The sequence below is a fragment of the Lissotriton helveticus genome, chromosome 1_2 (genome assembly GCF_964261635.1).
Source record: "Lissotriton helveticus chromosome 1_2, aLisHel1.1, whole genome shotgun sequence".
NCBI lineage: Eukaryota > Metazoa > Chordata > Amphibia > Caudata > Salamandridae > Lissotriton > Lissotriton helveticus.
In genome coordinates, this window is record NC_136058.1 from 153894812 (window position 1) to 153919203 (window position 24392).

The 24392-nt window shown below is 45.5% G+C and overlaps 1 protein-coding gene across 1 annotated transcript in view; it reads right to left on the reverse strand.

Annotated features, from left to right (window-relative positions):
• LRRC42 (leucine rich repeat containing 42) overlaps positions 1-24392 on the reverse strand; it is a 135177-nt gene that overhangs the window by 86325 nt on the left and 24460 nt on the right. The window lies entirely within an intron of this gene.

Here is a 24392-nt window from a genome sequence, read left to right on the forward strand (position 1 = left end):
ATTACACTATGAATGAAAGATACTATGTACAAAAATGTATGACAACTCATCCACAACAATGCCTGCATTAAAATAAAAAATAGGCTTTTGGAAACTATTCTCAATGACTGTAAAAAAAAAACCTCAGAGGCCTTGACCTGCTAAACAAGGTGACATAATTAAGCTAATATTTCTATTTCAGTAAATGGAGTACTTCGGATAAACTTGCACATATATTAAGAACTTTGAACTACTGTAACATAAGACTATTCATGTGTGGCTGGGCATAGATAGGCTTGTTGTGCATTGTATGGGATTCATCTATGACATTCTATTACACACTTTCCTTTCATTGCATGAGGACACAAAGTATGTGCTAAGAAAGCTTGATCAACTGAAGGACATAACACTGACCAACAGGGGACTGTTTGGTACAGAGAGGTGTGTATTCTGACATGGTCATGGAGCATTGTAGCAATTCGAACTTACCACCCCAAGATGGAGAATAAATGAGGTATGGATGAGAAGTGGGGTCTGCGGCTGAAAGATCTGTACAAATAACGCAGCACCTGAACTTGGACACTACATTTCCACAGTACCAAGACCATAGTTTGCTATGGGAACTCTCAGTTTATGAACACATGATGATGGGGGCACGACAGACAAAGAAATTACTTTTTGGGACAGCGCAATGCCATATCAGGATGTCATGAAACTCTGCTGCCTGAGCCACAATCTGCTGTGCGACATGTGCAGCACAGCCTTTTAACAGAACGCTTTGCATCATCAACAAAACCAGCAATTGGACACAGTGGGGGTGTTTACCTGGCTTGTATCCATGCGTGACACACATGAAGACATAGTGAGGGCTATGAGGCCTGACAGTGAACTGCAGGGTTACAGAAGTGGGGCAGATGGTCCATCCCAAGAGAGGTATGTGCCCAAACACCATGGGGGGCAAGAAGATGCAGATACAATGAACCAGCAAAGATGGAACCCGGGAAAACATAAACATAAGGGGCAGCTGCAGCAAAGAACTAGGAACACTGAAGGGATGGGGAAGCCTAAAGTAAAGCAACACTAGGTGGCTCCTGTGACTGAGAAAGTGATGGATGAAATCACAGTTCCAGAATCCAATAGGAGGGTGTGGGACTAGAGCCTGGCCAGGTCAGTTAAAAAGAGGGCCTATGGACAAATGGGTAGGTTCCAGTAGCTAATTCTGCACAAGGAGGTAGGGATACTCGAAGGGACAGCAGTACGATAGCAAAGGGAAAATGAAGGATTCCTGAGGAGACCAATGATCTAAAAAGGAAAGTAGCAGGCAAATGGTCGGCATTGAGACTAGAGAGCTCACACACTTCATCCTCTGTTCTGCCAATTAAAAGTATGAAAGAATCTATCCTTGCTGTACTTGAGAAGAGAGCGAAGTACTTTTTCATTATTTGGACTCCTGTATTTTGACATTTGCAGGGATCTGAAGCCTGCAGAACAGGATTCAGTCTCTGCATGTATCATGTAAAATAACACATTTTATTGCTGTTGCAAGCTTTGTCCAAAAGAAGGTTTGAGTATTTGTCTTATATGGTAAAGTTAACCCATATTGCTAAGTAAGAACTTGTCACGCGATTATAACGTAGAGTATTTTTTCCTCTAATTAATACATGTACAAATACATTTCAAATCTCTCTTAGGTTTTTTAGAACTATTTAATTTACTTCACAGATAGAATGGCTGGAACTAAATCCTATTATCTTCTACTTACGGACACTGCTGAGATCCAGCACTAGCTGGCAGTAGAAAGTGAAGAAAGGACAAGTTGCAAAAACAAGAGACACATGAAGGTTCAGAGTTATTAGTAGGTTATCTTTCCTTGCTGAGAAGTGTGAATTGCTCCTGCAGGACAACCACTTTTACGAGTTGTTCACAACTTGAAGGAGGGCAGCTCAGATGAAGATGTCATCTTTCACCACTAAAGAAACTATCTGGCATTTAGACAGACCTGCCCACTTAAATTCTCCTACTATAAAGGAGTAATGTCCTCCGAGGTCTCACCATATAGCTCAGTCTCTGGAGTCTTATGCTATTAAAACATAAATCTGATTTTAGCTAAGTGGGCAGCCCTAAAGTAATTTTGAGCGTGGTTTTCCAATGATTTTCGTTTTTTTAGGGCTAACAGTTGTGACTGAGGAACTGTCAAACAGTTCAAAAACGTTCACCTTCCAGTTTATACTTCACTTTTGTGCCTGTGCAATATTTTTGTGCGTGGACAGCTAGTTCTGTAAGAAAACATGATCAAAGGCGCTAGAGCATTTGTGGTGCGGTCCAACATTGATGTTTATTGATCCCTCTTTGTCTTCTAACATTAAAGCTATCACATTCTGTTTCAACTGCATGGCAACAAAGCAGTTACATTCTCAAAAGGCTGAATTGTTTAAAATAAACGCTTTAAAAAAAGCTTCACGCCCCAACAACAGAATCTGAAGATGTCGAAAATACAGGGCGTGCGGGCTTCGGGTCAATATAATCTTGAGTCCTACAGACTTTGCCTACCATCATTGCACAAAATATTAGAACAAAAAGATTATTTTCAAAGCCAAACACTAACTGGTGGAATAATGCACAACCTGTGAATCTAGGATAGTCTCAAGCTGCAAAATAATATTATAGTTTTAGGGCTGATGGATAGGAAATTCATTTCTTTCTTTAGCTTTTCTAGTGTGACGGGTTAATTCCTGATGACTTTCCCATAATTGCCATTGGGGTGTCAATGCTGATATTTATTGAGGGAATATTATTTTTTCTTCAAACTTTCCAATATCATGAAACAGATTCTCTGTCTAAACTATTCATGCTCTGTGGTTGTACACACAGGAGCACAGTGCCTTCACCCATGCCCATAATATGGTACATACTGGCCAGTAGGGCAGATATCCTGTGTTCACCCCTTTAAAGTAGCATGTGTCCTCTGACCATGCTTGTGCCCACAGCATAATGCAGTATAACGCAAACGCATAAACAGGACTTCTGTTTCCCCATGTCCTGAACACACTATATACCAGGGCATATTGCACACATTCCAATAGCATGTACAGTACTGATATGAGTAGAGCATGCACCATAGGTAGCATGTGCATTTTTATTACCGGCAAATGTCATCAACAATGTCATTTGTGATTTTGAGTGGGGTTATAAAGTCTTTGAGAGTAACTGTTTCAAATCATAACAAGCTACATTCTCATTTTTTTTGCTTCTTTTCCATTGCACTCTTTTCACTGAAAAAGTTCAGGGAGCTTGTAAGTCTGTTTAAACCTACCTAGTATGTTACTTCATTGGACATTCATAACGTCCCTTTGCCAAAGTTGTGTCAGGTAATTTCGTGGGTATTGTAGTAATATATATTTTGATCAGTATCTGCACTCTACTAGTCATTGCCTGGTACCCTGTACTGCGGGCAGTGCACCTGCCTACAGTGTTCACAGGTTATTTTCACTTTGTTCTAGCACAGTGCTTTTACCTTAGGCTGTGCCCTGTGAACGGTACCCTTATCTGTTAGACCTGTAAATGGCTGCTGGAGTGAAAGATATTCACTGGATAGCCAATCAAATGGCCAGTGTAGATTTCAATTTCAGTTTGCGTCCACTGCCACATACTTGTAAACCCTTGTTGCTTTTTGAAGAGGATAAACATATGTCTGCGCCTAAGAAAATGAAAGTTTTGAAGAAATGAATAGTTACCATGTTAAGAAAGTGAAATACATCGCTTTTAAGCTTTGTTTCGCTGGATACAATGCAGCTTTGATACAATGCAACTTTGCACAAGATGGACCACATTGAGCAGAATGCACTGGGTGGGTTATTGGATCGTGTTTCCCTTGAATCCCACAGTTTAAGGCTATTTGGGAGCGGTTGCCCCGCCCTGTTCTGAACGCTGCTGAATGTAGGTTTCTGGTTTTTTTTTAACATCAAATCGTTCCAACGACCAGTGGCTGTGCCCAGCGGGAGATGATCCATGCAATAAAATATTGTTTGATGAGTAGTTAAGACACCACTGGCCTTTAAATGTTATGTTGCAACCAAGTTTGGTGCTCTGTGCTTCACTGAAGAACAAAACATGTGTCAGGGCTAGAAAAATGAAAGATTTGAAGAAATGAATAGTTATCATGCTAAAATATTTAAATATATGTACAGTTTTCAAGCTTTGCTTCACTGAATGAATTGCAACTTTGCACACGATGGACCACATTGACCAGAATACACTGGGAGGGCTACTGACCTGTGTTTCACGTGAAACCCACTGCTGAAGGCTACTGGGGAGTGCCTGTTCTGTTATGAGAGCTGACAAATTAAGGTTTTGCCTTGTTGCCTTATTTTAATCTCTGAATGGAACACAGGAGTTAGTGACCTTTGTTTTCATGCTACGGTTGAAATTGATTCAGTTGGCCTAACGGCTAGGGCGCTCGACCTCGGACCTGGGGATCTGGGTTCGAGTCTCGGTAACGACGCCAAAAAACCTCCTGTGATTCTGGGCAAATCACTTAATCTCCCCGTGCCTAAAATGAATGTGTGTCCTCATGTAAGGTAACTGGTGATATGTAAATCGCTCTGATACCTGATTCGGTTCGGGTCTAGTTCGCGCTATATAAAACTCTGCAAAAAATACATAAAAAATAAAGGACCAGTGTAGTGCCTTCTTGTGCTGGACTTTTACAGATTTTAAGGACTCTTAGGGAAAGGGGATGTATTAGAACTCCAGTCACATGTTGTGCTGGAATCTTGAAATAGACAAAAAAACAACTGAAGAGTAAATGTGTACGATTTAGATCAGTATCCTATGTTGAAACACATGTGCAATCTGTTGCTAAAATGGAAGGTATAATAACTGGATGTATTTATTTGCATGTATAGGGATTTATGTAGTGCAAGCCTAGCTATGAAGCAATGGAGGATGTGGAGCCATCTACAAGACCATGTACATCAAGTGAGAAGTACACAAATACATTTCACACACATTGCATATCAAATTTAGGCACAGTGATTTGCCCAGAATCACACAGTATTGGGTCAAACACTGAGGCCGGGATTTGAAACTGGATCCCAAGGTTCCAAAGACACCTACTCAAGCCACCAACTTATATCGCCTCCCTTTGTTCAGTGTATTTTACCAGACACGAACAGGCAGTCAGAGTACGTTACAAGGGCAGATAGATATGAATTCCAGATGAATACTGTCAGCCTTACGGTGGTCTTCTCCCAAACATTTGACCTTTCTTCTCCATTTTTTCTGATCTTGTTTTTGTTGGCCTTAGGACTGTGCGCACTTTATCACTGCTAACCTGTGCTAAAGTGCATGTGCTCCCTCCTTAAACATGGTATATAGGAAGAAGGCTCTATACGTACTATACCGAAATTATTTATAGTGTGCACAGAGTCCAGTAGAATCCCAAAGGCAGTTTTAAGCATTTATATAAAATATTATTTAGTTATTTTATTTCTAGAACCAAACCAAGCCTGGTGCAGGTAAGTGAAATAATACTTTGCAAAATCGTATGCAGGGATTTACAGTTGAATGCAGGTTCAAATGCAGTTGGTTGAATTACCACGGAGCTGCCGAGGGGAAGGACTGATGCCAGCATATCTGTAGCGGTTACTAGACCGCAAGATAGAGATCCCCAGCATGCAGACTAGAGTCATGGTGCACCAACCTTTTAAAAGAACTGGACCATAATGGGTCATCAATATTTTTTCTGCTTCACAACGGGCCCACTCAAGCCCTGAAGCCAAACTAAGAAGCTGATTTTTGCTCCTTGGTTTTAGGACGTTAGGCAAATAACTCTTAGCAATTGAGTTTCACTAGTAGGGACCACTAGAGGTCCTGATGAGTAAGCAGTAGGGGACTGCTTACGAAACATGTCATGTTGACTAGGTAGTCAACATATTCTGTTCTACCTCTCCTAAACCCCTTTTTAAGATTCCCAGCTAGGGAAGCCATTAAATAATTTTTTTCTACTAGCAGGGAATTTGTAACCCTTTTTATTGCCACAGAATTAGGTCCCTACACTCTCATCACCTATCACTGTCTCACACCACATATAGCCTTCCGTCATTTACATCAGTGCTCCCGCGTAGGTCGTAGCACGCCCCGCCCCGTAGAGGGACGGGAAGACCCCTATGATGAAGCATGACACTAAGGGATTCTTAGTGTGTGAGGGGTATTTTAAAAGCACATAGTGCTCCTTCTTCGCTACCCGCGAGGAGAGCCTCTTTCACCCACCAAAATGTGAAAATTGACAAAAATATTTCACTTCACATTGATAGAATCCCATTGTTTTTTCGTAGCATTTTGGAGGGTGATTCTATCACCACTACCTCTACACTTCCTCAATTGTTTTTTGAATTACAGGTAAGTCAACAGTTTGAAATTACTTTTTAGTTTATTTACAGATTACTGTGCATATTACTTTTTAAGTTAGTTTTGCTAATCAGTGTGATATGCCTAGATATCACACAGAGACATTTCTTAGAGTAAATAATTTATATTTAGTACATTTACAGTTTTTCAGTGTTTAATACAAACCAACTACATACTTAGAAGAATTTTCAAGGAAAAGCAGTCAATGCAATCATAAGGAAGGAAATGAAGTTAATGGTTTGCAGGTACGTACTTATTTGTGGGAGTTGGTATTCTGGGATTAGAACCAGGGTTCTCCAAAGTCAAAGATGCACTCTCAGAACACCCACAGCTGCACTAGTGCGGCCAGGTGCAGATTGCTGAGGCCCAATGTTATCCAATGGAGAATAGGGGGTCTCCAGTTAAAAGCTGCTCATGAGCAGGCCTCAAAATTGTGGGATCAAAGCTCCTGCTGTTAGGCTCAAGGTAAATGAGGATCAGAGTTTGCACCCAAAGTACACCCGCAGCGGCGTCTGGGTACTTATTTTAACGTTTTATAGAGCGCGAACCAGACCCATGAGAGTATCAGAGCGCTTTACAAGATTGAAGGGTGGTATACAGAAGATTTAGATGGGGAGGCTAACAGTGGGGTAAAAATAGGTAGATACAATATACAACGAAAACAAGCAGTACAAAGTCCTGGATACCTTTGGGATAAAAACGACAGGTAGATACATTATACAAGAAGGAACGCAGTCTCAACTCTTGGGTGGGATGCCCAGAAATGCAGGGTCGGTATCATCCGTAAAAGCCATGGATAATGCCGAGGTGGAGGGTGGAACAGGTTGCTGAGGTAATTGTAATATGATCGTTATGCGAGGCATTTGCCCATTAGGAAAGTTTTGGTCTCCTTTTTAAAGTGAGCCAAATACTGAATTCTTCTGATGGTGGGAGGGAGAGAGTTCCAAATTCTTGGAGATGGCCTGATTGTAGGGTTTTTTCTACGGAAGAGTGCTGGTTGGAGTGAAAGATTTCTGGCAGATCCGGAGTTTCTGGCTCCTCCGGATATCATGAGTTGCTGGGCGAGAAATGCAAGGGAATTGGAGTAAAGAGTCTGGTGAGTAATGCAGGCCAGTTTAAGTTGGATTCTGGCCTCAAGGAGAAGCCAGTTCAGAGCTTTAAGGTGGGGAGAGGTGTGGTTGAATTTCTTTGAGCCAGTTAGGAGTCTGGCGGCGGTGTTGAGGCAGGCTGTCAAAGGGGCCAGAGAGTTCTTGGGTAGCCCTGCGAGAGAAGACCATCCATATTCTAGTCTGCAAATGACTAGTGCCTGGATTGCCGTTTTTAGGTCTGAAGTGTCGAGGAAGGGTTTCAGGTTTCTTAGGTAACTCATGTAAAATCTGGCAGTTTTGGCCACGAGTTGATGTGGACCCGCATGCTCAAGCTGCCGTTAAGGGTTCTTCCAAGGGATTTCGCAGAGTCCACAATGGTAGGAAGGCAGTTCAGCGCAGTGATAGCCTTGATCCATTCCTTGATGTCTGGATTTGTTTTGGGTGGAGAGACTAGAAGAAACTCAGTTTTATTTGTGTTAAGTTTAAGATGGTTGGTGGTGAGCCAGTGAACAGTCAGCTTCAAGGCCTCATTCAGGGAGAGAATGTCTTCGGGGGAAGAGATTTTAATGTAGGTCTGTGTGTCATCAGCGTACATGAGGTAGGAGATATTAGCAGTGCGGAGCACCTCTGTGAGAGGTTCAAGGTAAAGATCGAAGAGAGTGGGGGAAAGGGTTGATCCTCGGGGACTCCAACCTTGATCGGAGAGGGAGCGGATAGGTTACCGTTGATGAGGACTCTGAGTGATTTTGGAGGAAGGATCTAAACCATTCAAGGACGGTGCCATACAAAACCATCCTGAGTTTGAGGCATTCAAAGAGTGTTTCATGGTTAACCGTATCAAATGCTGAGGATAGGTCTAGGAGGATTAGGAGACATGTTTTGCCTTGGTCGAGGGCTTGGAGAGCGTCATCCACGATGTGGAGGAGGGTGGTTTCAGTGCTGTGTCCACGTATGAACCCGGATCGGAAGTCATCTAGAAGATGGAAGTTGGTTATGTGTAGGCTCAGCTGCTGTTGCACCATTTCTCCAGAACTTTGGCTAGGAGTCGGATGTATGATATGGCTCTAAAGTTGTCGGCGGAGGCAGGATCCAGCGTAGGTTTTTTTAAGATAGGTACGACTTGGCTGGCTTTAGGAGAGTCAGGTATCGAGCCCTATAGGAGAGAGGCATTGATTATTGCAGTCCAGGAAGGGATGATAGCCTGAGAGGCGGCAGCTAGGCAGTTAGAGTGGAGAGGATCACTGAAGTTATTGTTCGGGTTTAAGGAAGCTAGAATTTTCGAGATAGAGTGTTCATCATAGACTTTGAAGTTGGACCAGTGCGCTTGGTATTTGGGTGCACTTTGGGAGGGTAGCGCAGAGAGAAGAGATAGACCCGACGTATTTTGTGGTGAGTTGCGGACATAAGTTCGCTTCCTAGGGCAGAGATTTTGTTGCAGAAGGAGGATGAAAATTCCTTGCATGATATTAGGGGTTTAGGTGTTTCATTAAAGGTTTTTGCTAGTTTGTTGGATTGGTGTTTGACCAAATCGAATAACTTGCGAGGTCTGTTCTTGGAGTTTTCTAGTTCAGTTCTGAAGAATTCTTTTTTAGAGTTGAAGATTTTCCTATTGACATTGCTGGCCTGGTGGAGATGTTTTAGATGGGTTGCTGACGGGTGCTGTTTCCAGTTTCGTTCAGTCTGTCGAAGGGATATCCTCTCCTTGTTGAGGGACCCGTTGAACCAGAGATTCCTGTCTTTGATCTGGGTTCTTTTTAGTTTTAGCGGAGCATGTTCATCGAGAATGTCTAATATAGTTGAGGAATAATGATCCGCAAGGTTGTTAACCGAAGTGCACTGAGGGGGGGGAGGAGGGGTCGGTCTCACAGCGGGCAGCCAGTTTCCCGAGATCAAGGTTCTTGGTGTCTCAAACCCATCATTTGGGAATCACGGGTTGTGGTGTCCATGTCTTGTGGGCGCTAGGCAGGAGGAAGGTGATAGCGTGGTGGTTAGACCAATCACATGGGTCAATAGAGATAAGTTTGACCGCTGACTCCTAAGCGATGATCCAGTCTAGGATGGCCCTTTCGCGTGAGTGGAGAGAGAGCAGGCTTGGGTCGGGCTTGGTCGGCCAGGAAGTCTTTGATGGCGTTGACCTGAGAGTCCTTAGGATCATTCCAATGCAAGTTGAAGTCGCCAAAGAAGATGTCATTAGAGGTACTGTTTTGATGTCGGGTGCCCAGTTATTTTCAATGAACAACAAAGACTGCAGGCTTGGGAAGGAAGAGCTTCTAGAGGTGACCACCGATTAGTGAGGTAAGTTGGGATGCCTGGGGATGCTGGGACACTGTTAATTGGGCCACCCAAGGTCGTGGGGCAGCAGGTGCAGGGGTGTCTTTAGGCGTCAGGTTTTCTTACCAGCTCCAGTTGAGGTCATCCAGAAAGGGGCTGTACGCGTCGATTGGAGATTCAAGGCAGGTCAAAGATCACCAGATCTCAGGTTAAGATTACCGAGAGACTACCTTGTGGTGTTGGGCCACACGAACTTGGGCCTTGGGCGTCGGGTGCAGAGTGGTGCATATTCGCGGATTTGGCCAGAGCCAGAGTCTGTGGGTGAGCAAATCCGGTGCTCAAGGGAGACAAAGGCTTGGTTTTGGGAGACAGGGAAGGTCCTTCGGGTTCTTGAGGGCTGCTGGACACACCAGGATTTCGTTGGAGTAGGTTTGAGGTGCGGACAGGCCGGTAGGGCTGGGGCCAAGTCAGTGGGCGTCCTCCTCTTTTTAGTTCAGCACGGCTTCTTCGGTCCTTCTTCTTTTCTTCTGGAGGTTCTTGTCTGAGGAGGAAAGGCTCAGGGTTGCCCCTAAATACTAGATTTAGGGGTGTTACAGGTAAATAAAGGTCGGAACCAAAGGGTCTTTTCCTAGGGGTGGGTACACACCCTATTAGGTCACCCTCCAGTGGAGTTGGCTGGGTCCTCCCGCCTGCAAGACTGAGAGGTGGGGTTGGCAAAGGTGGACACACCTCCCTTCCTCACTTGGTTTTCCTGCTGAGTCTCCCGCCCAAAGTAGGGGGTCAGAACCGGTGGGGGCCAGTTGTTGGAAGCAGCAAATGGCTGGGGTAGCTCACAAAGGCTGCAAGCCTTTGAAGCTTCCCCTTCGTGAACCCTACCCATTCTGGGAGAGAAGGCTTAGCACCTCATCCCAGGATGTGCATTGTTTCAGACCCCAGGGGTCCAGAAACATGTCTGGTGGTGGCAGCTGGCAAGTAGCCACTCAGCCAGGACACTAGAAAGAGGTCATTTTTCAGAGAGCATCTCTAAGATGACCTCTGAGTGCATTTTTGATTAAATCCCACACTGGCATCAGTGTTGGTTTAATGTGCTGAGAAGTTGGACACCAAACTTCCCAGTTTTCAATAAAGCCATTATGGTGCTGTGGAGTTCGTAATGACAAACTCCCAGCACCATATACTCTTAATGGCATTACTGCACTTATAAAGTTTAGGAATTGGTTTAGACACTGTAGGGGTACAGGGTTCATGCACCTGTACCCTCACCACTGGTATAGTGCACACAGCTAGAGGGGTGGCTGACCTATGCCAGGGCAGTGGGTTGTAGGCATGGCACATAGGAAGGTGTGCCATGTCGACTCGTCACTTTGTTCTGCACCAAAACATGCAGCTGCAGTGTGTGTAAAGGTACAGGGCCACTGAGGGTGGAACAACAAGTGCTGCAGCCCTTAGAGGCCTTCCCTTGTCACGGTGCCCTTGGTACCTATGGTACCATTTACAAGGGACTGACAAGTGCCTGAAGAGTGCCAACTGGGTTTTGTCTCAATGCAGTTTTAGGGAAAGAACCAAGGCTCTGTGTACCTGGTTGGCAGGAACCCAGGGCACACTCAGTCAAAGCGCATCAACAGTTTGACAAACAGTGGGGGCAACCACGTAAAAAGAGGGAACTTTCTTACATGGTAATATTGGTATATCCCCAACGGAAATTTGAATGTACTTCTAAGTCTTTAGTAAAGTGGTACTGCATGTATCCAGGGCCTGTAAATGTAACTCTACTAGAGGACCTGAAGCCCTTATTGTGCAACCCTCCTAAGTTGCCCTCTGAACACGTCTCAGGCCTGACATTGCAGCCTGTGTGTGCAGTTTTAAACTGTCATTTCGACCTGGCAAACCTAACCTGGTGTTGGTGACTTTAGGCCTCTGTGGTCCAGTGTAAAGTGTGTGCGCTCTCCGTGTTACATTGGTAAGGTTGGCCTGCCTTCCAATAGGTATGCATGGGGGATTCCCTGATAAGGCATGTCAGTTGTAATTACTGTTATGAGAGGGGAAGTGTGGTCAAGTCTAGTATGTATGAAATGGTGAGAATAAATGCTGCGCAATGGTGTGCGCAGATTTATTATGACTATGGGAGAAATGCCACTTTTAGAAGTTGGAATTTCTGTGTGCTATGCTTCTGCCTGCATGATGTGAATTACATGTCTGGCTTTTGAGTGACAGGGGCTGGGAGGTGTGTGTGTGTGGCTCCAGGAGGGGCAGGGTGAGTCAGCGCTAGGCTGAATGGGACATCTGCATTTGGAGTAGGTGGGAGGAGAAGTCCCTGGTTAGGATGATGCCAGCCCTAGTGAATACTGGCTCCGCCCCCCTGTGGTGTGTCTGATGACAAGCCCCCACCTGACAAAGTGGAAGAGGAGCTTGCAAAACAAAGTGCTCCAAATCCCCCCTGAACCAGTTGCATCTGGTTCCCCTCCATGCACTGCGCTTTAGAAAAAGGATTTGGTAGTATATGTATAGGGGCTGTGACTCCATAAAATTGTTCAATTCTGTGCTTGAGTGCTGGTCCTGACGCTGCTGGGGCCCAGGAGGAACCACCATGCGGGCTTGCCTCCCTACGGGAGGGCCCTGTGTGCTGGCCTCCCTGGTCCCAGCTTTGCCCCATGGACCTCAAGGACTGCCTGTTGCCCTAGCGCCTTGTGTGCACTATATTTAAAATTGGGAGGAGCGAGCAGGCTTTGCAGCTCTGAGCTGCCTGAGGAGACAGTACGGGAATCACCGGCGTAAGGATTCCCCCCGTGATGCTGATGGCGGGTGCCTGCATTTTGGGGGCTTTTTTGGCGGGAGCCCACCCGGCACTTGCCTCTCTCAAAGTGGGTGCCCACCCCTTATGCTGGCGCCGTGATGGAAGGCGGGTGCCCACCCCGCACTTCACCGCAAGGAACAAAGCCGCCGAATCACCACCACGGCCCGGAGGCACCAAAAGCGGAAGTCAGGCAGGCCCGCACCTGCCTGCTAAGGAAGCAGAAGAGCAGAGAGGAAGTCAGTGCATGCGTAGCAGGGCTCCCGTGCACCGGTGGGAGCCCTGCGTGTGACCAGTAACTGTGATTGGAGAAGGGAGGACGGGAGCCTACCCAGCATCCCAGGGCAGCCCAAAAGAAGTCAGAAGAGGTGCCCTTGTGTGGAGCGGAGCGGGCCTCCATTGAGCAGATGGGAGCCCTGGCGAGAGAAAGAGGAGCAGAGTTGTCAGCCCGCATGCCGCCAAGAGAAGAGAGAGCCCTGGCCAGTGTAGACCAAAGGTGCCCACAAAGAGAGCCCGGTGAGTGAGGCTGCATTGGGGCTTTCTTTTGCGCCGTGAAGGAGACCAGAGGAGTGAAGAAAGGTGAGCCTCCCCCCACAGTGCCCAGTGAGTGAGGGCTCGAGGCTGTCCCTTTTGTTCTATTTGCTGAGCGGACACGCCGTTGCAGCCCGCTCCAACAATGGGGCAACACTTATTTTTAGAGGGCCCGTGCCCTCCAGATTTAACCATTCTTTCAGCTGCCCCACTTGCAGAGGGCAGCTGCACTGATGGTGTAATTTCACTCCAAGATGCCCAGTGGGGCTGAAGGGGTACAGTTGTGCAAGGGCCCATTCATGTTAGCCACAGTTGCCACATTGATAGCGTGCAACTACAACATTCTTGGCATATTGTCCAGAGGGCACAGGGAGTGCCCAGGCCCACGTCTGATCACAGCAAGTAGCGTTAGCTGCTATGTTTAAGCTGTCAGTTCTTTGGGGACATTATGGTAGTAGATAGGAGTGAGAAACACTCCTGCCCCAGCGCAATTGCGCACATGGATTCTGCTGCATTGACAGCCGTCCTGACTTTGTTGGACAATGGGCATTTGAGCCCCAGTGGAAGGCCAGATTGGCCTGATGACAGTTGAGTGATGTAGGCACCTGGTAGTAGTGTACTGTGGTGCACTGCTGATTTATGCGTAATGTGAGTTAGGCGTAATATGGTTTAGGCCTAATGAGATGCATAATGTGTTTTTATGCATGTGATGCTTAGGACATAATGTGTTTAGGATGTTTAGGTATGCTGCGTTTATGCTAGTGACGCAAATTGCGTAATGTGTTTATGCTGATGAGGTTTGGGCCTAATGTGGGTTTATGTCTAAGGATAATAGGATAATCCTTAGGTCATTATGGTACCAGTAGTACTGGTTGTGTTTTATATTTGCCTTTACTTACCTGTTCTGATGGTTCTGACCGTGGCCCGATTGGCCTGGTCCTGTAAATAATCCCCTGTGATTATTGCCCGTAAAAGTTGGCACAGTGTAAATGTGTGATCATGTTTCTAATGTGTTGGGGGCGTGGCTTACGCGCCGGCGTGTGATGGCGCTTCACCCGTGAGCTCCGGACCTACGCGGGAATCCTCGCTGTTTTTCTGCATTTTTCTCCGCACACCGAGTCTGGCAAACGGCATCAATACACGGCGGAACATGGTCCCCGTGTCTTACGAGCATCAGCGGCGCTCGTAATTGCCGCTTTCTTATCTTTTGGCTGCCGTCTCTTCTCCACTTGTCACGGGACGCGGGCGGCCGCCATTTTGTGCCGCCGCGCTCGCGTCAAGTTTTCTGGCATTTCCACCGCTCCAATGGCCCGTCTGCTGCACTGAATGCTCATCTTGGGAAAAGGTATGTGCCAAGGTATGCGCCTCCTGCTACCATTACGTTTTCTTGACTTTTACCGCCAAAGTTCTCCTCAGGACTTCTAATCCTATTCACAATACATCTTGGCGGCCATTTTGAGGTGCTCCTTGCGCATTACCTCATACCTTCCTTTCCTATGCTGTTAACCCTTCATGGTACATTTAATACTTACCTTGGGTCCCATATCTCATGAACGCTTTGCTGTCTCTTTGATACCATATTCCTGGATGATTTCTTTGGCTTCGCATGAAATTGATTTTTGCTGCATCTCGATGCATACCGTGTAGGTTTGCAGTATTGCTTCTCCATTGCCACATGTTACCTCTTACATGACCTCTTCTTTCCAGTACTTCGTATACTTCGGCTCATAGGGTCTCAGCAAATCGATTGTTACGGTGTGACTTTCATTCCTGTGGGCCTCCCAGTTTGCCCCTCTGTTGGCACCATGTCTCAGAACGCAGGCCATGCGAGATCGTCTGTCACCGGTACCACACCGAAACGCCATAAGAATGACCCTCCATCTCCAATTCGCTCCTCTCAGAACCCCGTGCTGGATTCCATTTTAGAAGAGGTTCGTGGCCTACAACCTTTCATGGTCGCAACTAATGAGAAGCTCAAGCAGATAGAAGACAGATGGGTCGTCATGGAAAATAAAGTCCTGCAACTAGAACAACGCATTAGTGACGTTCAGGATGTCTCTACAAAAATTCCTATTCTTGAAAAGGAGATACAGCAGTTGAAACTTCACACAGAGGACCTTGAAAATCGTAACAGGCGGAATAACCTCCGTATTTATGGTGTTCCGGAGTCCCTTGGGGAGGGTGATATGGTGTCCTTCATCCGCAAATTCCTCTACGAACTTTTGGAACTCCAACCTGAATCTACTCCCCTAAATATACAGCGTGCTCATCGTTTGGGACGTCCAACATCTAACCCGGCCAAACCCAGAGGCATTATCCTACTTTTTCTGGAATTCACTGAATTGATGACTGTTCTTAAAGCTGCAAGAGCGAAACGTCGCCTTATTTGGTCGGGCCACACCATCTTCATAGCCCAGGATTTATCGAATGCCACGAATGCACGCCGCAAGGAGTTCCTCAATCTGCGTTCACGTATGAGGGAATTAAGCATTCAATGTGGAATTCTTCATCCTTGTCTTTGCAGAATAACACACAATGGTCGTTCCCGTACCTTTGATGATCCACAGAAGCTTCGAGAGTATCTACAAACCGTCTCTACATCCACGATGGACACTAATGACTGACAATAACTCTTTTCTAAATTCTGCCCTTACTTTTCTTCTGTCATGACGACTGTTGTGGCCTTGTCCAGATCTCTTTCGTGTCATTTTTTACTATGACTTCTCTTCTTGTTGATTATATCCTATCTATATTCCCGCGTTGTCCTCGCTCTGTGGGGTGGGCGCCCGCGTTGGCGTCTCCATGCTCCTGCTATCTAAACATTCTCTTTTTTCTCAGATCTGGCGTCTTTGCCTTGATCTGCTTCTTATTTATTTCCTTCTTTTTTTTTCTCTTCTTTTTCTTCTTCTTTTCACAGGCCATTCATGTTTATCCCTTGCTCATTTATGCTTCGTTCTCTTCTTTGTGTCACTTATTTCCTCTCTTATTCCTAACTCCAGTACTCCTCATTGTTCCTCCTCACCTCTCCTACTGAATATCATGCTTCCTCGTCTACTGTTTCTCTATTTTTACCCGATATGTATTGTCTATGTTTATATTGCGTATTTGAATCTCATTTTTAACATATTTGTCTCCATTGTCTCTCCTTGTTGTTCCCTACCTGCAGTGTATTGGATCCAGTTGTTACCCTCCTCCCTTGCCTTCCATCATGTGTAACTTTGTTACGTGGAATGTTCGTGGTCTCGGCAACCCTGTTAAACGTCAAAAGGTATTATCCCACTTATCCAAGTTAAACGCTCAGATTGCTTTTCTCCAAGAAACGCATTGTACAGATGTCGAATCGTTGAAACTTAAGAGGGCGTGGGTGGGTCAAGTTGTATTTTCTCCAGCTGTTGATAACAAAGGTGGTGTTGCTATATTATTTCGTAAAGGTTTGGATGTTCAAATTCTATCCTCTCAATCGGATGCAGAAGGTCGTTGGGTTATGTCAAAGGTGACTATACAAAACAAAACTATGGTGCTCCTCAATATTTATGGCCCTGTCCGACCTGACCCTAAATTTTGGACTGATGTCAAAATCCTCATTTCCTCCATTGACTGCCCTAATATTGTCTTAGCTGGCGATCTTAACCAATGGTTAGACCCCTTTTCAGATAGACTATCTTCCTCCAAATTCCAGCCGGATAAGACACATAAATCCTTCCAATCAGCCATTGCCTCACGTCCTCTCTTCGATGTGTGGAAAACATGTAATCCAAATTCACTCGAATATACATTCTACTCCAATGTTCACCACACCAGGTCCAGAATTGATTATATCCTAGTCAGTAAATCCCTTCTCCCTGCGATTCAGAAATCTGAAATTGGTTCTATTTTTCTTTCGGATCATGCACCTGTTTATGCCACCTTTGACCTAGCCCAAACCTCCTCCTCTTTCAATCGTTGGAAATTTAACACTTTCCTTCTCTCCGATTCTGTTTTTATGTCTAAAGTTAAGGATTTTATCTCTGAATACTTCGACCTCAATTTACCCCAAGACACGTCAGTTTCAAATAATTGGGATGCTTTTAAAGCTGCTTTACGAGGTTTCACAATTTCTTATGTATCTCGGAAAAAGAAACTCAATCGTGATAAATATACCGCCCAACTTTCCAACATTAAGACCCTTGAACACTCTTACTTCTCGTCCAAGAATCCTGACGCTCTCCACCAACTTATTAAAGCCAAATCTGAACTGAATCAAATTGCCACAGTTGAAGCTTGCAATACCCTCTTGAAGGTTAAATCTAAATTTCATGGGGGTCAGAATAAAGCGGGGAAAATGTTAGCAAACTATCTCAAAATTAAATCTGAGCGAAAATCGATTGGCTCTATTCTCAATGAGGTAACCAATACAACGGTCTCTTCTGATGAGGATATTGCACAAGTATTTCATAACTACTATAAACTCCTGTATACTGATGATACGCACCCTGATGACGATGACCTTTCCCGCTTCTTCCAAGACCTCCCCCCTCCTCCATCTCTCCCTACCGAATTCCATCAATTAGAGTCTGAAATTACCCCTCAGGAAATTCTCAAGGCAATTACCTCCCTCAAGAAAGCGAAAGCTCCTGGTCCAGATGGTCTCCCAATTGAATTTTACTCCAACATGCATTCTATTTTTGTCCCCCATCTTTTACAACTTTTTAACTCCTTTATCGCAAATGCCAAAGCATCTGGCTCATTTTTGGATGCCCTCATAATCATAATCCCCAAACCTGATAAAGACCATTCCCTGTGTAAAAACTATCGTCCCATATCCCTTATTAATTACGATTGTAAAATTTTTGCCAAAATTTTAGCGGCCCGCCTTGAATCCCTTATTCCTCTGCTAATCACAACCGATCAAGTTGGTTTTGTGAAAGGTAGACTTGCAGCTGATAATGCCCGTGTTTTTGCCAATATTATCTCCCACAGTAAACGATTCAAAGCCCCTCTAGCTGCCCTATCCTTAGACGCTGAGAAAGCGTTTGACCGAATTAATTGGAAATTCATGTTTAAAGCTTTACATTGGTTTGGGTTTGGCCCCCACTTCATTTCCTTAGTTAAACTACTATATTCTGCTCCCCGTGCTAGTGTATTTGTTAATAATCAATTCTCAAAATTCTTCCCCTTATCCAGAGGGACAAGACAAGGCTGTCCTCTTTCCCCTTTACTTTTCATTCTCTGCCTTGAACCCTTCCTCACTAAAATCCGCTCTAACCCCCTAATTCAAGGGTTCACACAGTCCTCGATTGAGACAAAAATTTCAGCCTATGCTGATGATGTCCTGGTTTACATGGCTAATCCTGTTTCTTCCCTTCCTCCATTTTTAGAAGAAGTCCGCTTATACTCCTCTGTTTCTGGTTATAAGCTTAATCTTTCTAAAACGGAGGTCCTACCCCTCAACTCATCTTGTTACCAATATATGTTTGCATCGACGGATTTTGCATGGTGTCCCTCTAAGATCAAATACCTGGGTATTTGGTTCTCCTCTACCTTGCGTGACACACTCAAACTGACCTTTACCTCCCTTACTCAAAAGAACCAATCACTCCTCCAATTATGGTCTCCCCTTTTCCTTTCCTGGTGGGGTCGTTTAGACACCATCAAAATGATGATTTCTCCACATATTTTATATACTGTATCCATGCTACCTGTGAAAATCCCTAAATTATATTTCAATCGGCTGAACTCCATCTGCTCCAAATTTCTGTGGAATAATAAAAGATCTCGTATTTCCTTACATAAACTTATACGCCCAAAATCTGAAGGTGGAGTCCGCTTTCCTGATTTTCAATCGTACCATTCTGCCTTTTTATTAAAACAAGCCTTCTCATTGGCGTTCGATTTCAATGATACCCCTCTACCTAGATGGATTGCTGTAGAAAGGTCCTTGTTAAAGGATTTTTCTTTCCAACACACCCTTTTCATGTCAAATTGTTCATTCTTGACTATACACCCTGTACTGAAATACTCACATACTCTGTTGCATAATATATTCTCGAAAGACTCGTCCCCACTGCATACTTTTCTTTCTTCTAGCGTATGGTATAACAAATATCTTAAGTACAAGGGTAAATCTTTCTACTTCAAGTATTGGAAAGAAAAGGATATTATGTTTGTGTACCAATTTTTTTCTGATTCATCTATTATTTCATTTGATATAATGCAAACTTTGTTTGATTTACCTGCACATTTTCGCAAAGAATTTGACATTATTACTTCTGCCATTTTCTCTCACTTATCTACCCTTCCGACTTTTGATTTCCTTCCTTCCCTTACTCCTTCCACTCCATTATATACTATGTTTACTCAACAAATACCCAAAGCTGCGTTAATTTATAAACTGTTATTAGATAATGTAGGCCTTAGGCCTAAAACTGTTATTGAAACTGTTTGGGAAAATGATTTATCTTTCTCGTTATCTGTTGATGTTTGGGATCGCTTATGGTCTAAACTGTTTAAGACTTCGATTTCAGCCCGTATTACTCAGTCACTTTTTTTTCTTTACCATAGAGCTCTAATTACCCCCGTAAGCATAACAAAATTCTCCCCTGCCTCCTCACCCCTTTGTTGGTCCTGTTCCTCTCACCCAGGCACACTTACTCACCTCTTATTTGATTGCCCATCAGTTCTCACTTTTTGGAACGCAGTTTGGAAATATTGCATGCGTATTTTTCATTTCTCTGAACCATTTTCATCATTGCATATTTTTTTAGGATCCCTATCTGATGTTTTGGATTTACATTCTTATAACGCAAAATTGTTTGATCTACTCATTGCAACTGCTTTCAAAGTCATTTTGTCTTGTTGGAAGGATAACTCTAAACTGTCTGTGCATACATGGTGGAATTTTGTATGTGATGAGCACAGAATTGCAATTGCTTCCTCCTCTTCTGTCACCTTAAAAATTAAATCTGACCTTACCTGGCTACCTTTCTCTACCTTCCTATCCTCTTATCCCCCTCCCTAACCTTTCCCTCCTCTTTCTCTCTCTTCTTCTTTTTCTCTCTTCTTTTCTTCTCTTTCTTTTTCTCTACTATTTTCTTCCATTTCATATTTTCTCTGAACCTTTTTCATCTCCACTTATCTTTTATGATTATTGCATACTGGTTCTGTTATATGTCTTGCTGTTATATTATACTGTGCTATCTTTCTTAAACAAAATAAAAACCTTATTAAACTGAAAAAAAAATGTTTCTAATGTGTTTATGACAATGCAAAGGCTATTTTTTATATAACCTTGTGTGGAGTTCCTTTCGTGCTGTGCCTAGTGTATTGCTGCTGTGTGAGTATGTTGCGCAAACGCTTTACACATTGCCTCTGGGATAAGCCTTTCTGCTTGTGCGAAGCTGCCAACGGGGTGAGCAGGGGTTATCATCAGTGTGCAACTCCCTTGCCCTGACTAGAGTGGTTGTTTCTGCCTGGCTTTGGCGCAAGCCTTAGCCAACCAGAAATTCCATTTCTAACATTGGTTGTCAGCGGGGAGGATAGGACTTTCGCTTGCGCAATACCACAGCGACAACTGGTTGCTTTACAAACTCTGCATTTAGATAATCACGTGTTTGGGGATTATTTTTACTGATTTTGATTTCTCCTCAAGAGTGTCATTTTTAAATGGTGTTTTCTGCGCTTTTATGTTGGTGACAGAAGAGAGAAAATGACAGGGCGGGGACGCCAGTAGGTGGGGAAGACCCCATAGATAGAGAGTCCTCTGCTGGGTCCAGTGCCTTTCCCTTTCCATGTCCCCAGAGGAGTGGGTGGATAGGAGGGAAAACAAGCATTTACAATGCAATGGTCTCTGCATTATTAAAGGTAGAGCTATTGGCATTGCTCATGACATTTTTTTTTATTTTGCCGAACCAACAAACAGGCAACAGATAGACTGACTAATACAGCCTAGTAAACGTGAGCACACATACAGTCAGGCTGTACAAACTGGCAAACACAGACTGACAAACACAACCATGCATACACACTGCCAGATTAACAAACAGACAACATAGAAACTGCCAAACAGATACAGAGACTGGCCAACACAAGCATACACACACACACTCAGGCAAACACACAGCCATACCAACAAAAAAGACAACACGCAGACTGAGAAACAGACACTGATAAATACAAGTATACATATCAGGCAAGCAAACTACCACAGGAACACACCAATGGACGGACTAACACATGGACTGGAAAACACAGAGACAGATGCACAAACAGAAGTACATAGTTACACACAGTCACACACACTCACCAACTGGCGGGTAGACAGAAAAACATGCAGAGATTGACTATCACGGTTATAGCTCAGCCTGACATGCGGGAGAGCCATCAGTCTTTGAGGCTAATAGAAGCAGGGCACTGACGTCTGGTCCTGCCTACCAGGCGAGAACTACGTCACAGCCCCTCGGGGTGGCACGATCATTAACCTTCGCCCTTCGACACGGGTTAGACTGGGGAATGGCCTCAACCTTCATTTGGCAAACCTGTATTTAGCAAGTGAGCTTTCTCCCATCTCTGCCCGCCCGACCCCCGCCTCCTCCCAGAGACAACTGGAAGACAACGGGTGGGGGTTAAAAATACATTTAAAGAAAACTTACCTGACTGCCCGTGTCCGCGCCAGAGCAGAGGAAGCGGCTCTTGTTTTCGTCGTCAACCGAGGAAACTGCGGTGGACGGAGATCGTATCTTGGATGGCATCTGCACGCTGGGGAGCAGCGGGGAGAGCACGGGAGCGGGCACCAGCAGGGGTCCCCAGACTGGCTGCTAGAGATACAGCCTTGGCGATGTGTGGGCGGGGGGAGCGCCGGATCCTCTGCACGTAGTGTGGACCTTGAGGGCCGGCTGTTTTTCGGAGCCTCTACCCCCGGCTGGGCTCCACTGCAGTGGGAGAGACATCAGAGGTTTTGCTTTGAAGTCTCGGCGGTTTTCCTGTGCTGGGACCCTTCGGCAGTGGCGGGAGCTATGGGCCTTGTGTTCAACACAGCGTGTGTGCAAGGAAGCGGCAGGAGCAATTTTCACCACCTCCTGGGCTCCCGTGCACTCGCAGTCTTCGGTGGTGTACCACCCTTACAGCCACCACCAGCCGCACATTGGCACCGACGCGAGGTACGTGCGCTCCTGGCTGGAGCCGCTCTCCGGGGACGTGTCCTTCCCGGGCTTCGCGGCCACCAGCAGGCATCACGGGCTCAAGCCCGACTCCTTCCCCGGCAGGATGGGCGACTGCGGCCCTGGCGACCCCGCAGCTACCCGGATTACATGTACGGCTCCCCCGGCGACTTCCGCGACAGGACCCCGCAGATCATCTCCTCCCCGGAATCCGAAGCCCTGGGCTCCAGCAAGCACAAAGACGACAAGGCGGAACTGGACCCAAGTAAGTTTGCACTTATTGCTGTTTACAACCGGGAGTGGGAGTGGTGGGTGGATGGAGGGAGAATTATAGACGTGCCTTGAAGTGTCCTCCATAAAATGTAACTACCTTGGGCTGTTAAGGAGCCCTTTATAGGGCTTCTCCGAAAGCCACTGTTTCTGCAGAGAGGCTGTAAAAACAGAAGATGCAACACCAGATATGCTCGCGTGTGGGCGGAAAAGACTGCAGCTGGGCTCCGAGGCGCTGGGCGGAAGCCCCATCCACCGTTTGTGCGGGAGCATGTGCGCTGCATCACCGTACTCGGCGCCGGCTGGGCAACAATGGCGGCCACAAAGCTTACGAAAATCGGAGGCGTGTTTTGCTGTGCTGAGTGACGGACGACGTCACGAGCTAAAGAACAGCAAAACGTACGCACCCGAATCCGAAAGAGACGGGGCTTGTTTGGAGTGACTCCCTTCTCTTCCAATGGCTGGCCTCCATTTAGGAAGCCAGCCAATGGAAGCGAACGGAGCACAGAGGCGGGTTTAAACTGCCCTACTCCAAACCATAAGATCTCCGGACCGGAAGCTGCGCTTTGCGCAGCTTATAGGTCCCTCGACCTAAAAAGGGAGTGTGGAGGAGAAAAAGCTAGCTCTGGAGGGTAGGTTATCCCCTGAGTGTAGTTTGAGTTGTCTGGATTCATCAGCAAGGGTGGGATCCTGTGGTGGAAGCAATAGGGAGTCCAGTGCAGGAAGTCCCATTCCCAGTTCCCAGAGTATGGTACCTGGTTCCCAGTAAGAGGGGTACAGGTTGAGATTCAGGGGCAGTAAGAAACTGTCTCACCAGGCTTGGGAGGGGGGGGGTTGTGGATGAATGGTGTGATGCACTGGACGATTGGGTGATGGTAGCACAGCAAATAATTTTGAAGGGCTGTTCAATCTGTGTCAGAGAACACGTGTTCAGTAATTATTTTCCGGGGTTGCGACAACACCTGTTGGAGTGTGAGTTCTCTGATCCCAGGGAACTTGCACGGGAGGCAGACCTCTGGCTGTGTGCTAGAGGGTCTGAATAGGCATTGGGGAGTGATTCCAAAAGTAGTGGCTTGGGTATCTTGCGGTCCTGTGTGGTTTCTGCCTGGCTTTGGCGCAAGCCTTAGCCAACCAGAAATTCCGTTTCTAACAAATACATATACGTCACCCCTAAGGTAAACTCAGGACAGTCCAGAGGGCAATGTTTAAAAAGTAGGATATGTAGTTTTATGTTTTACATGTCCTGATAGTGGAAAATTCTTAAATTAATTTTTCACTATTGCAAGGTCTACCCTCTCCCAGGATAACATTGCAACTATCTTGTTATATTTAATGAGTTGTAATTTCCAAATGGGATCAGTTCACAAGTTCATGTTTGGTGTCTTTGGAATTGTAATGAAGAAAACTCGTATGGTGAACTCGGACTTTAAATTACAATTAGGTAAATGCTACTTTTGGAAAGTTAGCATTTTCCTGCCTTAGCCATTTAGTGCCTGCAACCTGTCTGTGGCTCACATGTTTAGCCGACAGTTGGGCTTTGAGTATTCCCCCCAGACAGCCACACACAACAGGTAGCTTTGGTGTGCCTCAATGGGCCATCACTGACAGGACTGGAGGGTGGAGTTGAGCACAGCCCTACTTACAATTGGATAGGCTGTGTCCAGCCTCCACACAAAGGGCTGCATACCCCTCTAGAAACGTATTGTACTTCAAAAGGAGGCACCAAGTATAAATATTGGACCTCAGACACCAACTCTTCAGTACACTTCTGGACCTGTGGAGACTTTTCCAGGAGGAAGTACTGCTGAGCTGCAGAAAGGACTGCTACTCCGTTTGACTGCTGCCCAGCTGGACTACTGCCTTGCTGGACTACCTGAGTCAGAGGGACAGGACCTGCGCATGAACCCAGAACTCCTAGTT